Genomic DNA, 17,549 nt, shown 5'->3' on the forward strand with positions numbered 1-17,549 from the left:
AGAATCAGAGACTCTAGCTGTACATTCATGTAGGAAACCCTCCTTTTACCTTTAGAATGGTATAAAAAGAAACCCTGACTTCTACTAGGCAATACCATCATTGTTCAGTGTGATTCTAATGCTTCCATGACTAGAAGGGGTGAGTGAGGCTCAGGTGTGTGAGGAGTGTTAGACAGACAGTTGGCCAATTATGGTTACTCCATCATGGTGGCACATCCCAAGTTTGCTGGCTTCCATGTTTATCAGTGTTGTCTTTCAGAAAACCTCCTTCTAGTGGTGAGGTTGGGTACAGGAGTACTGCCATAGATTGAAATCCTGGTGATCAAAAGCAGACCCCTCTAGCTGTTTTCTTTGTTGAATATTTTCAGTGGAGACAAAAACCAAGTACAGAGTATCCTAGGGAAAGGTTGTTCAGAAGAGAGGCATTAAATATTCCCCATCAGAATCATGGGACTTGAGTCCCAAAACAGAAAAAAAGCAGTTGAAGAAACCCTTTGGGGTGCAAAGCAAAATTTCTCTTGAATAACCAGGCTTTTATCAACTCTTATATAGCTATAAAATGAAAAATGCCCCAAAGGCACTGAATTTTAATGCTAATGTTAATGCATGATGGAAAGCCCAGCTAGAATTATTTTCCATCTGATTAGGTGTCCAAGGGGCTATGGTAATTTTTTCTTTTCTAAGGGGTCAAATGTTGGCTTGTTTTTCTTTATTAGATGACTCCTATATACCTGGGCCCTATTCCTACATAGAGCAGTAATATGTACACTAAACAGATGCTTGCACACAGTTCATGAAAAAACTCACAAAAGTTGTTTAAGAAAATAAATTAATTATCATCATCATAAAAATAGAAAGGCCTATTGCAGTGCCTTATCAAATAAAGGTGTTTGTTGCCAAGAATGAGGTTTAGAGTTTAATACCTGGAACTCACTAGGTAGACAGAAAAAAAACAAAACAAAACAAAAAAACAAAAAACCCAAAACAACAACAACAACAACAACAACAACAAGAACAAAAAACCCTAAACTTACCAAATCTGTAGACTGTTCTCTAATATTTGCATGCATATTATATTAATGTATGTGCAAGCTGTATCCCATTCTCCCACACTCATTACAAATGGAGTCAATAAAATATGAACAAAGGTAAAAATCTCTAAGCTGGGTTCAACCTTTCCTATCCTGCTTCTCATTGTATGAAGAGACTTGAATATTGGCAGTTTCTGTGGTTCAGGTTGGCAGAGGCAAGACTTGGTCTTGAGAGGTATTTAGAGTTGCCACAAAGTAATAAAACATTACCTACCTTAAGCCTAAGTCTCTTTGCTTCTCTAAATGACCTGCCTGTTTGAGTTGCTCTGAGGCCAGAAGCTGCCATCTGTGTCATTTAGCATCTCATAGAAAAGCTGCTTGGTATTAAATAAAGTAGACTTTGTTCTATCTTCACAGGAACTTTGTAGGTATAAGCAGCCTGCTAGGTGAAGTCACAGGAAGGAAAAAGGAAATGTTTGAAAGTGGATTTAGATTTTATTTCTAAGTTCTTAGTTCTTCATGAAGTTTCCATAAATATTTTCTTCCAAAAAGTTCTCTCTAAAAAGTTCTCCAAAAATTCTCTTGAAAAGTGTCTCATCATCTCTAATCAGTACTCTGTTCTCTTCTTTTCCTAATCTTGCTCTCTTCTCATGTTCTAGTGTAACAATCATAATACCCTTACTCCAGGTGACATTACTCCCAATGCTATGGCCTTATGTCTCAGTTCTATTTCATTTCAGTTCTGTTTAGTTCTGATTCCTTTCCTTGTCCTCAGCACTTATACATATTTCAAAACATATGATCACATGGTGAAAAATTTACAACAAGTTTACACATAAATTCAAATCATAAATTGAATAAGAACTTTACAACAATATTTGCATGCACATCCATTAGGAGTAATTATCTGGCTAAATACTCATCATCTGTCACTAGCTCTATAGGTTCATGGGGAATTAAAAAAAATGTAAATTTTGTGACTAATGTTTTAGTAAAGTTTTGTTTAGATAAACCCAGTCAATATTTTGCCTTCTGTCCTTGAAACTATAGTAAATCATATCTTCCCTTTTTAACCTTTAATTAATTGTTTTTTCAACATCTTGTAATTTGCCCTAAGTTTAAATGCATGTTGCTATCTCAGAAACAATTAACTCCTGACACTTAAAGATTCACAGATTTCTCAATGTAGTTTTGACATCAGAAAGGAATTGATTGCAGTCCAATGTAAAAGAGCTTAATAATTACTAATATAAATTTAGGAAATTTTATAGGATCATCCTTAAGAACTAAGAAATCATCTATTTGTCTGTATGGAATCACTAAAAGGCAGTAAATCTTTGTTCTGCTGCAGAGATAGGTTAAAAAGGTGAGCTAGTACCTAGTGATTAGAATATATACATATACATATATACATATACATATATATCTTCTGCATAGCATATTAATATTATAAATATGCCTCCATATTAATAGCAGGAATCTATCTTAAAATGAAATTCTTCTTGGTCTTGCTTAAAGAAGAAATTTTATCATCAACTTTGATAGTCCATGGTGGAACCATCTCAGGAAGATCACTTGCTAGTTTTTAGCTTCTTCTTGATGGCTCCTGGCAATGTCCCATGTCATTATTAGAAAACTTATTAGGGCTACTTCTCAGCCAAAGAAGTGCAATGGTCCCCTGAGTTCATGATAGCTGTCAAGGAGATATGAATAGGATCTTTAAATTGTTGCATTTAAAAAGCCTAAACTCTGAGAAGACAGAGAGCTTACACATTAAAAATACTCACCTCCCAGACCTTATGACAGTGGATCAACTTTCTGAATGCTATCCTCTTTTAATACAGTTCCTCATGTTGTGGTAACTTTTAACCATAAAATTCTTTTGTTGCTACTTTATAAGTGTAAATTTGCAAACATTATGAATCATAATGTAAGTATCTGATATGCAGGATATCTGTTATGTGAGTCTTGTGCAATGAGTCATGATTCACTGGCTGAAAAACACTGTCTTATGGGCTAGCTTATTACTATTATTGTGATGAATTGATGTAGTATCAAGCTAACTGCCTTCTAAATATCTATCCTTCTATGCATAGATTAGTGTGACTCTTGCCTATAATCAAAGAAGCTTCTTTCATTGGGTAGAGATTAGTAACAGAGACCTTCAACTTTTAAAATGATTGCCTAGTGCTGAGCTCTGAATGGACATCCGTATCACAACTTCCACTTCCACCCTCAATGCTCAGAAAGCATAACTGAAGAGTTTGAGGAAAGATTGTAAGAATCAATGAAGCAGGGGAGACTGCTACAAATTAATGTCTTCCAGAGAGTATGAGGAATTCACAACCATGAACTCTCAAAAACAGTGATAGTCTTCATAAGGCAAGCCCAATATCACATCAGTCCTTATTTCTAGCATAGATAAGGGAGGACTCAGAAGGTCAGTCCTCAACTTTAGAGATAGTGGCAGTTGATGGATTCTGGGTAAAGCATAGTTTTCTTCAATGATGTGATCTTTTGAGGATTGCCCATGCTGTAATGGACAGACCTATATGCAAATGCAAATGGGCCACACTGACAGGACTCTGTGCTTTACAAAAGAACAAAAGAGGGTATGAAGTGGAAGGGGGGTAAGGCATCTGAGAGAAAAAGGAAATGGGCAATGGGCCTGGATGTAATCAAAATACATTTGTTTGCATGTTTGAAATTCTTAAGGAATAAATAAAGTAAGAAAAAAGAACTGTCCTCATAGTATGCAACACAAAACTTTAGTCCTCCATCTCTAAGAGCAGCATTAAACAAGGCATAGGCACCACTCCCAAGAGTATTGTGGCTAATAAACTAGTAAGCAATTTAGGAAGTATTTATTATAAATGTATTGCTAATTAGAAAAAAAAGATGGGTGAAACAAGGTGGAAACTGAGTCCACGTCAGTTTGAGTCCATTAGAATTAGGCGTTGAAACAGTAGCTAATCATGATGATCCTTGGAGGTGCAATCTTTCCTTGGTCATAATCTTTCTGAATATGGATAACACAGAAGCAATCATAGTCTCTTTGCAGGGTTCTAAATGAGGAATATCATATACATCATATAGCTTGTAGCAGAGTCCATGGATTGAGCAATAGAAGTATTTGTTAAGGCGGTGGGGCTGTGTCTGTCACAGCATTGATTTTCAGCCAGGGATAAATGCCACCCAGTCTGAGCTGCCTAAGGAGACTTCAAAGGAGGATTCATTTCTTTCTAAGGAGCGAGGTTGGTGAGATCAGGTCAAATCCATTTTCCATGTAAAATGTTTGTGTGAGAGGCTGCAATAGGAAATTTTTCTTTTCACTGAAGAATAAAAAAACACTCAATGAAGGATGAAGAGTAGGATGATGAAAGAAAATAGCTTACAGTAGTACAAAATAATGATAAAACATGAAACCAGACTATAGAGGAATACCATTTTATATCACATGAATCAATGCACATCTCAGCCACGATTTTTCTGAATCACTTTGGACAGGGTTGATTGAGTTGATTGGGCTTAGGATCTCTGAGAGCCTGAGGACAGTAGTAAAGGAGGGGGATCAGCAAACTCCTTCCTGATTGCTTGCCTTGGTGAAACAGTGCTTAAGACACGCCTTTCAAAAATTATTAGAATGATGGTGCAAGGGCTCTTTCACTATCCCTTCCTTTGGACTTCTCTTACTTTGAGTAGCTTTGAGTAGCTATTGCAGTCAGTTTTGGTTCCAGGTAGCAGAAAGTTAGCATCTGGAGAGATGGACCAATCTCCTAACCTCTCCACCAGTAGTAAACCCCAAACATTAATGACAGTTAATATCAACTGAGAAATAAAGTTACTGTGTATTAAGGAGAGGTAATTTAAGTAGACTTGCTCAGCAAAGTAACATGAATTTAGATATAATTTATAGTAGATTGATTACAAAAAGGGCATGAAGAATTTTCGGTGTCAGTGGTAAGGCACAGCTAGGTTAACTTAAACTGGAGTCTGGGAGTGTTTGGACAAGGGATCAAGCCCAGTATCATTACTTAATTTTTCTCAGTGCTCACATATCAATTTATTCCTCTTGTCAAAAGAAAATGCAAGGATAAAGAGTGGAATATAAATGGAAGGAAAGTCCATCCAGAGACTGCTCTACCTATGAATCCATCCCATCTGCAGAAACCAAACCATACAGTATTGCTGATGCCAAGAAGTGCCTGCTGAAAGGAGCCTGGTAAAGCTGTCTCCTGAGAGGATCTGCCAGAGCCCGACCAATACAGATGTGGATGCATGCAACCAAATATCAGATTGAGCATGGAGACCACAATGGAAAAGTTAGGACAAGGATTGAAGGAACTGTCATTCAGAATACCTCATTCGTCTCTGGAGCTGAGGTTGGGAATGGGTGTATTGCTATATATCATGGTTCTGCTGATCTAAAACAGATTGCTCCAGCTGGTTTCTATGCTGATTTCTTTCAGGGGAAATACAAGGCAAACATAGAGTGTTCTAGGGCAAACCTGCTTAGTTGAGCATCACCAACTACTCCCCATCACAGTAATGGTACCTAAATCTCAAAACAGAATGAAACTAGCTGAATATTGATTGTGAAATGCAAAGAAAGTTCTCTCTTCTTATATACCCAGGCTTTCATCAGCTCATACATAGTTGTAAAAAGGAAAAATGCCACCAAATTACTGCATTTTGATTGCAATTTTTTAATGCATGAGGGAGAAAGCCCCACAGGTATAATTTTCTGTTCTGATGCAGTGCAAGGGGAGCTGTGGCATCTTTTTCTTTCTTATGGGGTACTAATGCAGGCTTTTTTCTTTACTGGGGGACTCCTGCATTCCTGTGCCCCATTCTCACACACAGTGGAAGCATGCATACTACAGAGATGCTTGCACACAGTTCAATAAACAGTCCCACAAAGTTGTTTAAGAAAATAGGCTATTCATCATCACCACCACCACCACCACCACCACCACCACCACCACCACCACCACCACCACCACCACCACCACCACCACCATCATCATCATCATCATCATCATCATCATCATCATCAAGGCTGTTGCAATGACTAAGTAGGTACGGTGTTTGTTCCTGAGCCCAAGGATCTGACTTTAATTCCTGGGACCCACAAGGTAGAAGGAAAGATGTAATCCCAATAAGCCTGCAGGCTGCAGTGTAACTTACATAAGGTTATCAGAGCATGTGCATCCTTTAGCTACCTTTTTCTGAATCTGTTTATCATCTATCTATCTATCTATCTATCTATCTATCTATCTATCTATCTATCTATCTATCTATTTATCTATCTATCATCTATATATCTATATTCCCTGTTTAATATTAGAATTGTCATAGCTAATAAGACAGTAAGGAAACATGAGGAAGTATTTACTACAGTTATTGCTGATTTTGAATAAAATGGCTGGGTTCTTGGAAAAACAAAGTCTACTTTCCATTGGATCCTTTGAACCTAGGGGTTGAAACGGTGACTCAGTCTCTTGTGCCCTGGAGGTACAATATTTCCTCGAGCCCCCCAGCCACCATTATTTTATAGATGACACATGTGCCACAATAGTCTCTTAAGTTCAAAGAGAGGAAGAGCATATATAATGTGTGGCTTTCAGCAGAGCTCTTAGGTAGAAAGAAGGTGATATGAAGGTGATGAGGCTGTATGTGTCAGCATTGATTCTCAGCAGGGGACAAATAGCACCCAGACTGAGCTGCTTGACATGACTTCAAAGGAGAATTCATTTCCTTCTGAGGAATGAGGAGCTGAAATCAAATTATGAACATTTCTTATGGAAAAGCTTTGTATGAGAGTTTAGGACAAGAAATTCCACAAAATAAATATAGTTATCAAAGGACAGAAAGTAGGCAGATGAAATTAAATTGCTAAAAGGTAGCATAAAAAAAGGAAAAAAAATAAAAAAAAAACCCATACAGAGTAAAGAAGAAAACCATTTAATATAAAGTGTATCCATGTGTATCTCAGCTTCCATTTTTCTGGTCACATTTCAGAGTTACTTGGTTGTAGAATTTCTAAGAACCTGGGGATGTTGTAAAGAAGGGAGAGCAACAAGCACCTTCCTACTGGCTTGCTGTAGTGTTATAAGCCACAGGACAAGCTTTCCAAAAATGAGTAGAATATCAGGTCAAGAGTTCCTTAACCTCTTTAAAACAACACCTGCCCCTGCCTGGATCTCTGTCATACTAATTTGCTTTGAGTAGCATTTGCAGTGCATTTCTGCTTCTAGTGCAAGAATGTTAGCTCTGTGCATGACTGTCCAATCTCTCCCACCCTCCAGCAATAGTAACTGCAAAACATCGATGGTTGTTAGTTCCAGATGGACAAGAAAGATAATAATAATAGTGTTTATTCTAGCTGGATCTGCTCAGAGTGAAAATTAAAAAAAAATATAGTTTGTGGTGGTCAAATAGATAGGGCATGAAAAATTATTGGTGGTAGTGGTACAATCCAGCTGTGTCAGCTTAAAATGGCATCGGGACCTTTTTGGACAGGGTATCAAGCTCAGAATTTTGTTGTCTCCCCCATTTTCTCCCTGATGCTAACTATCAACTTTAAGGATACATTAAATTTTTTATATATTCTTGTGCTAATACATTTACTTGTGTGCGTGTGTGTGTGTGACACACAAAAGTATATGTCAGAATGGACTTAGAGAAAGGTGTTAGCCATCCAATTCTGTGACTTGAAGTTTCTTGCCCTTGAGATGGAGTCTGCCAATGAATCTATAACTGGCTATTTTTACTATTTTTAGGCCAGGTCACCTGGTGAGTAAGTCCTAGGGATCTTCTTATCCCTGCCCAACAGTACTGGTGTTACAGGTGGAAGCACATGAAGTAAAGCCTCAAGCCCTGTGGAAAATGCCTAAGGTACCTACTTAACATATTAAAGCATACCTTGCTGCTAAGTTCTTCTGTGAGCTGAAAGACTATTTCATTAGAACCTAAAGAAAAGCATTACAGAGAAATCAGATTCTAGAGCTCACCTGCTTTCCAGAGGAGAAGAATGTTGAAGATAGAAGGAAAGAAGAGACGTGATCTAATCCAACATTGAAGTCAGTCTCATGGATGATGAGTCGTCCTATGGTGCAGAGTTGGCTTCAGAGGTAGAGTAAGAAAAAATATGCTTAGTACAGTTAGAAAAGACAAAAAGGATGTGTTTCTGTGTAATTGAAAAAAGCTGGCAAAATCACATAGTTGCATGACTGTGAGCTATTTTGCTGGAGCATGATTTCTGAGAAAGAAAAGAACAGTGTTTCATTAAAGAGCAAATTTTTCCTCCTATGTTTTTAGCATGGCATAAGGTGAGCCCACCTTCTAAGGTTTGGCATAAGGTGATCTAGTCTCTAAACCAGGTGAAAATAGGACAATTGCTGTTCTGACCACAGGGCTTTGCTAAGCATTAACTCCTCACAAATTTCCTGTTTAGGTTCTGTGTCCTGCTTCCTGGAATGGTTCAGCCTGTTTCCAAGTGTAGCTGATGAACCCAGCTCATCTACTCTCCTAAGAGAGATACAAGAGCTATGTCTTACCGAAGGTTTAGGTTCAGAAAACAGCATGGGAGAAAGCCCAGCACCCTGGACAAAGAATTTTATTTTCAATGAGGAGATTGAAAAAGGCTATGGAAATGGATCAGTACATAAAGTGCTTACCATATAGGTCTGTGATCCTGATTTTGAGCCACAGCTCTTGTGTAATAAAGTCAGATGTGATAAAATGTGGTTGTGATCCTAGTGCTGGCAAGGCAGACCTAGGAGGATCAAAAGGGTTGGGTGGTCTGCCATCCTGGCCAAATTGGTAAGGTCTGGGTTCAGTGAGAGACTTTGTATCAGGAATCAAGGAGAATACAAACTGAAAATGACACATGAGATTGACCAGTGGCTTGTGCTCTCTCCTTCCTTCACCCACCCACTCTCAAACACACACAGGCACACACACTTACATATATAAATTCACTTATGCATACACAGGCTCACATATCACACACATCACACACACATACACACACATGCACACACCAAGGCAGGATTAATAATAATGAGACTGTGGTTTTCCAAATTCTGTGCTCTTTGAAAATTCCTGTACTTTATCATAAAGAGTTTTAACAAGCTGTCCTGTTAGCTTCAGATCTAATGATGTATAGAATAATCTCAGTGTGTTTTATATAAGTTTGGTGTAATTTTTTTAACATAAGAAGAATTTTGAGCCAAACCTGGTGGCACAAAATAATAATTCTAGATAACTTCTGAGGTTGAGGCAGAACGACTACAAATGAAAGCTAGGCTAGGCAACAGACTGAGCTTAGAGACAGCTTGAGCAGTAGTGGGAGGAAGGATGTGACATGTCATGATGTGTCTTTTGATCATTTCATTAGGGTCATAATTAAAGAAAAACAATCTACTTTCCCTCATTGTCAAGAGGAGCTTGAGACCTAGAGTTGTCCAGGATCATAGTCTTGCCCACTGAAAGCTTATGTATCCTTGTGACATCAAACACTAAGGTTAGTTGCTGGACATAGAAGCACATGCGTAATGCTCTTATGACTTCATAGTGGCATACTGGTATTGTGGTATGACCTGGCTTGCCTCTCAGACTGGAAACAATAGATACCAATTATTCTTGTGTTAGTGGGTTGGGGGGCTATAAGAACACGGGACTCATTTATGATAGAAAGTTAAGAATTGTATAATGAATCACTATTCTCCTTGCCTTTTGGGATTTCATTTGAAAGGTTATAATCCATAATGGCAAAACAGTTGAGGTAGCTGGTCATATCACATCTAGTTAGAAAACAGAAATAAATGCTAGTGATCATCTGGCTTCTGCTCAGATATATAGCATGGCACAGACCATAGCTAGAACAGGTTCCTCTTCTTACTCCACATAATCTAGAAACTCCCTCACAGGCACTCTTTCCTTGTTAATTTAGCACTTGACGAGTGTGCAGTCAATATTAACCATCACACATTTCTTTCCTGATGCTCCAGCCTTAGCTTCCATGATTGCTTCTGCTTTTCCCTCTTCTGTTTCATTCAGATGCCATTTCTCCTTCCTGAGTTTCTCCCATGATCTCTTTATAACTGGAAGAAGTAATTCCATCTACACTAATAAACACCATCACTGAGCCCTAGTTCTAACATTTCCCTACACACAGAGCTATCACAGTCCCAGACCATGTGTGTCACCAAATATCACTGAGAATTAAGAACTGGTATTATCTTGTTCGCTTTCACTGGTATAGGAACAGATAATTATTTTGTTGCAAACATATAAAGACCTGGAAACAAGTTGCAAATTACATCTAAGTGTGCAAAATTAGGTGTTCAATAACAAGACTTTCTTCTTTATTGCATTTTGTTGAGAAGTGAGAGGAAGCAAGAGCCAACTCAAGTCAGATAGTAACATGTGGCATGTATTAGTTAATTCTCTGTGGCTACTATAATACACCATGTCCTAGGCAACATATATGTGAAAGAGATTATGCTGGCTTGTGGTTCAATAGGTTTATGTTCCAGAATGATGGAGACAACATGGCAACAATGTTATGTCTTGGCACCTTGACAACATGGTATAGTGACTGTAGCTGGACTCTGATAGCCGAGGGCTCACCTCTCAGTAACAAAGTAAAAAGCAGAGAAACTGGAAAGAAAGAGAACTAAAGAAGACTAGAGACCCATGCCCACATCCCTGGCCAAAGAGGAAACTGTATACAGCCTCTGGGTTCCCTTGGATAAGGGCACAGGAGCAGGAAATCCGCTGTGTCTGAGACACCACTGGTACCTAAAGGGACTGACCGGATAAACAGTTCTCTGCACCCAAATCCCGTGGGAGGGAGAGCTAAACCTTCAGAGAGGCAGACACGTTGGGAAACCAGAAGAGACTACACTCGGCCCACATCTCTGACTCCAGAGGAAAACACCAAACACCATCTGGAACCCTGGGGCAAGGAAGCTCCTGGAAAGGGTGACGCAGATCTTCCTGGTTGTTGCCACCGCAGAGAGCTCATAAGTAACACCCCAGAAGCAAACTTGAGCCTGGGGTCCACAGGTAAGACAAATCTTCCAGCTCCAAGCAATCTGCCTGGTGAACTCAAGACCCAGGCCCACAGTAACAGCTAAAGACTGGTAGATAGGAAAAACTACACGCCTGAAAGCAGAACACTCTGTCTCCATAACTGGCTGAAAGAAAACAGGAAAACAGGTCTACAGCACTCCTGACACACAGGCTTATAGGACAATCTAGCCACTGTCAGAAATAGCAGAACAAAGTAACACTAGAGATAATCTGATGGCGAGAGGCAAGTGCAGGAACACAGCAACAGAAACCAAGACTACATGGCATCATCGGAGCCCAAATCTCCTACCAAAGCAAACACAGAATATCCAAACACACCAGAAAAGCAAGATCTAGTTTCAAAATCATATTTGATCATGATGCTGTAGGACTTCAAGAAGGACATGAAGAACTCCCTTAGAAAAACACAGGAAAACATAAATAAACAAGTAGAAGCCTACAGAGAGGAATCACAAAAATCTCTGAAAGAATTCCAGGAAAACATAAATAAACAAGTAGAAGCCTATAGAGAGGAATAACAAAAATCCCTGAAAGAATTCCAGGAAAGAACAATCAAACAATAGAAGGAATTAAAAATGGAAATAGAAGCAATCAAGAAAGATCACATGGAAACAACCCTGGATATAGAAAATCAAAGGAAGGGACAAGGAGCCATAGATACAAGCATCACCAACAGAATACAAGAGATGGAAGAGAGAATCTCAGGAGCAGAAGATTCCATAGAAATCATCGACTCAACTGTCAAAGATAATGTAAAGCAGAAAAAGCTACTGGTCCAAAACATACAGGAAATCCAGGACTCAATGAGAAGATCAAACCTAAGGATAATAGGTATAGAGGAGAGTGAAGACTTCCAGTTCAAGGGACCAGTAAATATCTTCAACAAAATCATAGAAGAAAACTTCCCTAACCTAAAGAAAGAGATGCCTACAAGCATACAAGAAGCCTACAGAACTCCAAATAGATTGGACCAGAAAAGAAACACCTCCCGTCACATAATAGTCAAAACACCAAATGCACAAAATAAAGAAAGAATATTAAAAGCAGTAAGGGAAAAAGGTCAAGTAACATATAAAGGCAGACCTATCAGAATCACACCAGATTTTCACCAGAGACTATGAAAGCCAGAAGATACTGGACAGATGTCATACAGACCCTAAGAGAACACAAATGCCAGCCCAGGTTACTGTATCCTGCAAAACTCTCAATTAACATAGAAGGAGAAACCAAGATATTCCATGACAAAACCAAATTTACACAATATCTTTCTACAAATCCAGCACTACAAAGGATAATAAATGGTAAAGCCCAATATAAGGAGGAAAGCTACACCCTAGAAAAAGCAAGACACTAATCGTCTTGGCAACAAAACAAAGAGAAGAAAAGCACACAAACGTAACCTCACATCCAAATATGAATATAACAGGAAGCAATAATCACTATTCCTTAATATCTCTCAACATCAATGGTCTCAACTCCCCAATAAAAAGGCATAGATTAACAGACTGGATATGCAATGAGGACCCTGCATTCTGCTAGCTACAGGAAACACACCTCAGAGACAAAGACAGACACTACCAAAGAGTGAAAGGCTGGAAGTCAAATTTAAAAGCAAATGGTCAGAAGAAGCAAGCTGGAGTAGACATTCTAATATCAAATAAAATCAATTTTCAACTAAAAGTCATCAAAAAAGATAAGGAAGGACACTTCATATTCATCAAAGGAAAAATCCACCAAGATGAACTCTCAATCCTAAATATCTATGCCCCAAATACAAGGGCACCTACATATGTAAAAGAAACCTTACTAAAGTTCAAAACATACATTGCACCTCACACAATAATAGTAGGAGATGTCAACACCCCACTCTCATCAATGGACAAATCATGGAAACAGAAATTAAACAGAGACGTAGACAGATATGAGAAGTCATGAACCAAATATACTTAACAGATATTTATAGAACATTCTATCCTAAAACAAAAGGATGTACATTCTTCTCAGCTCCTCATGGTACTTTCTCCAAAATTGACCATATAATTGGTCAAAAAAACGGGCCTCAACAGGTATGGAAAGATAGAAATAATCCCATGCGTGCTACCAGACCACCATGGCCTAAAGCTTGTCTTCAATAAAAATAAGGGAAGAACGCCCACACATACGTAGAAATAGAACAAAGATCTACTCAATGATAACATGCAAAGGAAGAAATAAAGAAAGAAATTAAAAACTTTTTAGAATTTAATGAAAATGAAGGTACAACATACCCAAACTTATGGGACACAATGAAAGCTGTGCTAAGAGGAAAACTCATAGCTCTGAGTGCCTGCAGAAAGAAACAGGAGAGAGCATATGTCAGCAGCATGACAGCACACCTAAAAGATCTAGAACAAAAAGAAGCAAATATACCCAGGAGGAGTAGAAGACAGGAAATAATAAAACTCGGAACTGAAATCAGCCAAATAGAAACAAAAAGGACCATAGAAAGAATCAACAGAACGAAAAGATGGTTCTTTGAGAATATCAAGAAGATAGATAAACCCTTAGCCAGACTAACGAGAGGACACAGAGATTATTTCCAAATTAACAAAATCAGAAATGAAAAGGGAGGCATGACTACAGATTCAGAGGAAATTCAAAAAATCATCAGATCTTACTATAAAAGCCTATATTCAACAAAACATGAAAATCTGCAGGAAATGGACAATTTCCTAGACAGATACCAGGTACCGAAGTTAAATCAGGAACAGATAAACCAGTTAAACAACCCCATAACCCCTAAGGAAATAGAAGCAGTCATTAAAGGAATCCCAACCAAAAAGAGCCCAGGTCCAGACAGGTTTAGTGCAGAATTCTATCAGACCTTCATAGAAGACCTCATACCAATATTATCCAAACTATTCCACAAAATTGAAACAGGTGGAGCACTACCGAATTCCTTCTATAAAGCCACAATTACTGCATATACCAAAACCACAAAAGACCCAACAAAGAAAGAGAATCAGACCAATTTCCCTTAGGAATATCGACGCAAAAATACTCAATAAAATTCTGGCAAACCAAATCCCAGAGCACATCAAAACAATCATCCACCATGATCAAGTAGGCTTCATCCCAGGCATGCAGGGATGGTTTAATATACGGAAAACCATCAACGTGATCCATTATATAAACAAACTGAAAGAACAAAACCACGTGATCATTTCATTAGAAGCTGAGAAAGCATTTGACAAAATTCAACACCCCTTCATAATAAAAATCCTGGAAAGAATAGGAATTCAAGGCCCATACCTAAACATAGTAAAAGCTATGTAGAGCAAACCAGTGGCTAACATTAAACTAAATGGAGAGAAACTTGAAGCAATCCCACTAAATCAGGGACTAAACAAGGCTGCCCACTCTCTCCCTACTCATTCAATATAGTTCTTGAAGTTCTAGCCAGAGCAATCAGACAACAGAAGGAAATCAAGGGGATCCAGATTGATAAAGAAGAAGTCAAAATACCACTATTTGCAGATGATACGATAGTATATTTAAGTGATCCCAAAAGTTCCCCCAGAGAACGACTAAAGCTGATAAACAACTTCAGCCAATTGTCTGGGTATAAAATTAACTCAAATAAATCAGTAGCCTTCCTCTACACAAAAGAGAAACTAGTTGAGAAAGAAATTCGGGAAACGACACCCTTCATAATAGACCCAAACAATATAAAGTACCTCAGTGTGACTTTAAACAAACAAGTAAAAAATCTGTACAATAAGAACTTCAAGACTCTGCAGAAAGAAATTGAAGAAGACCTCAGACGATGAAAGATCTCCCATGCTCATGGATTTGCAGGATTAATATAGTAAAAGTGGCCATTTTACCAAAAGTGATCTACTGATTCAATACAATCCCCATCAAAATACCAATACAATTCTTCAAAGAGTTAGACAGAACAATTTGCAAATTCATCTGGAGTAACAAAAAACCCAGGATAGCTAAAACTATTCTCAACAATGAAAGGACTTAAGGGGGTATCACTATCCCTGAACTCAAGCAGTATTACAGAGCAATAGTGATAAAAACTGCATGGTATTGGTACAGACACAGACAGATAGACCAATGTAACAGAATTGAAGACCCAGAAATGAACCCACACACCTGTGGGCACTTTATTTTTGACAAAGGAGCCAAAACCATCCAATGGAAAAAAGATAGCATTTTCAGCAAATGGTGCTGGTTCAACTGGAGGTCAACATGTAGAAGAATGCCAATAGATCCATGCTTATTACCCTGTCAAAGCTTAAGTCCAAGTGGATCAAGGACCTCCACATCAAACCAGATATAGTCAAACTAATACAAGAAAAACTAGGGCAGCATCTCGAACAGGTGGGCACTGGAAAAAATTTCCTGAACAAAACACCAATAGCTTATGCTCTAAGATCAAGAATCTACAAATGGGATCTCATAAAACTGCAAAGCTTCTGTAAGGCAAAGGACACTGTGGTTAGAACAAAACGGCAACACACAGATTGGGAAAAGATCTTTACCAATCCTACAACAGATAGAGGGCTTATATCCCAAATATACAAGAACTCATGAAATTAGACTGCAGGGAGACAAATAACCCTATTTAAATATGGGGTTCAGAACTAAACAAAGAATTCACAGCTAAGGAATGCTGAATGGCTGAGAAACACTTAAAGAAATGTTCAACATCTTTAGTCATAAGGGAAATGCAAATCAAAACAACCCTGAGATTTCACCTCACACCAGTGAGAATGGCTAAGATCAAAAACCCAGGTGACAACAAATGCTGGGTGGATGTGAAGAAAGAGGAACACTCCTCCATTGTTGGTGGGATTGCAGACTGGTAAAGCCATTCTGGAAATCAGTCTGGAGGTTCCTCAGAAATTTGGATATTGAACTACCTGAAGAACCATCTATATCTCTCTTGGGCATATACCCACAAGATTCCCCAACATATAAAAAAGACACGTGCTCCATTATGTTCTTAACAGCCTTATTTATAATAGCCAGAAGCTGGAAAGAACACAGATGCCCTTCAACAGAGGAATGGATACAGAATATATGGTACATCTATACAATGGAATATCACTCTGCTATCAAAAAACAATGCCTTTGTGAAATTCATAGACAAATGGTTGGACTGGAAAATATCATCCTGAGTGAGGTAACCCAATCACAGAAAAACACACATGGTATGCACTCATTGATAAGTGGCTATTAGCTCAAATGCTTGAATTACCCTAGATGCCTAGAACACATGAAACTCAAGACGGATGATCAAAATGTGAATGCTTCACTCCTTCTTTAAAAGGAGGAACAAGAGTATCCTTGGCAGGGAAGAGAGAGGCAAAGATTAAAACAGAGACAGAAGCAACACCCATTCAGAGCCTGCTCCACATGTGGCCCACATATACATCCACCCAATTAGACAAGATGGATGAAGCAAAGAAGTGCAAACCGACAGGAACCGGATGTAGATCTCTCCTGAGTAACACAGCAAGAATACAGCAAATACAAAGGCGAATGCCAGCAGCAAACCACTGAACTGAGAACAGGACCCCCTTTGAAGGAATCAGTGAAAGAACTGGAAGAGCTTGAAGGGGCTCGTGACCCCTTATGAACAACAATGCCAAGCAAGTAGAACTTCCAGGGTCTAAGCCACTACCTAAAGACTATACATGGACTGACCCTGGACTCTGACCTCATAGGTAGCAATGAATATCCTCGTAAGATCACCAGTGGAAGGGGAAGCCCTTAGTCTTGCTAAGACTGAACCCCAGTGAACGTGATTGTTGGTGGGAGGGCGGCAATTGGGAGAGGGTGGGGAGGGGAACACCCATAAAAATGGGAGGGTGATTAAGGGGATGTTTGCCGGGAAACCGGGAAAGGGAATAACATTCGAAATGTAAATAAGAAATACTCATGTTAATAAAAAAAAAAAAGTTTCAAATCTGCACTGTGGGGAGACACTTCCTCTAATTAAACATCACATCTAACAGCTATGACCAAACGTTAAAACAATGAACCCATGAAGAAATTTCAAATTCCACAATATAAACAAAACTCAAAGTGTAGAAGGAAAGTGAATGTGTCATAGCAGAAATAAGTGACCTAGAGACTAAGAAGCGTACAACTATGTAGTGGGATACCAAATAGAATATCCAGGTGTTCCACAGCCCTCGGACACAAAACCTGCCCACAGAGAGCTTGTCTGCAAGGAGCACTCCCCATCCTGAGTACACAGCACACAGGTGGGACGTCACTTTCTCTCCATTGACAGTCCAAGGACAGAAATGCCAGGCGCACAGAGTTCTCAAGGGCCGCAGAGCCCTTGGACCAGACCCTTCCAGTCACCATTTGCACCCACAGCAGGGGCTGTCCCACAGCTCTTGGACACAAAACCTG

Source organism: Rattus rattus, chromosome 10, assembly GCF_011064425.1.
Source record: "Rattus rattus isolate New Zealand chromosome 10, Rrattus_CSIRO_v1, whole genome shotgun sequence".
NCBI classification, from domain to species: Eukaryota; Metazoa; Chordata; class Mammalia; order Rodentia; family Muridae; genus Rattus; species Rattus rattus.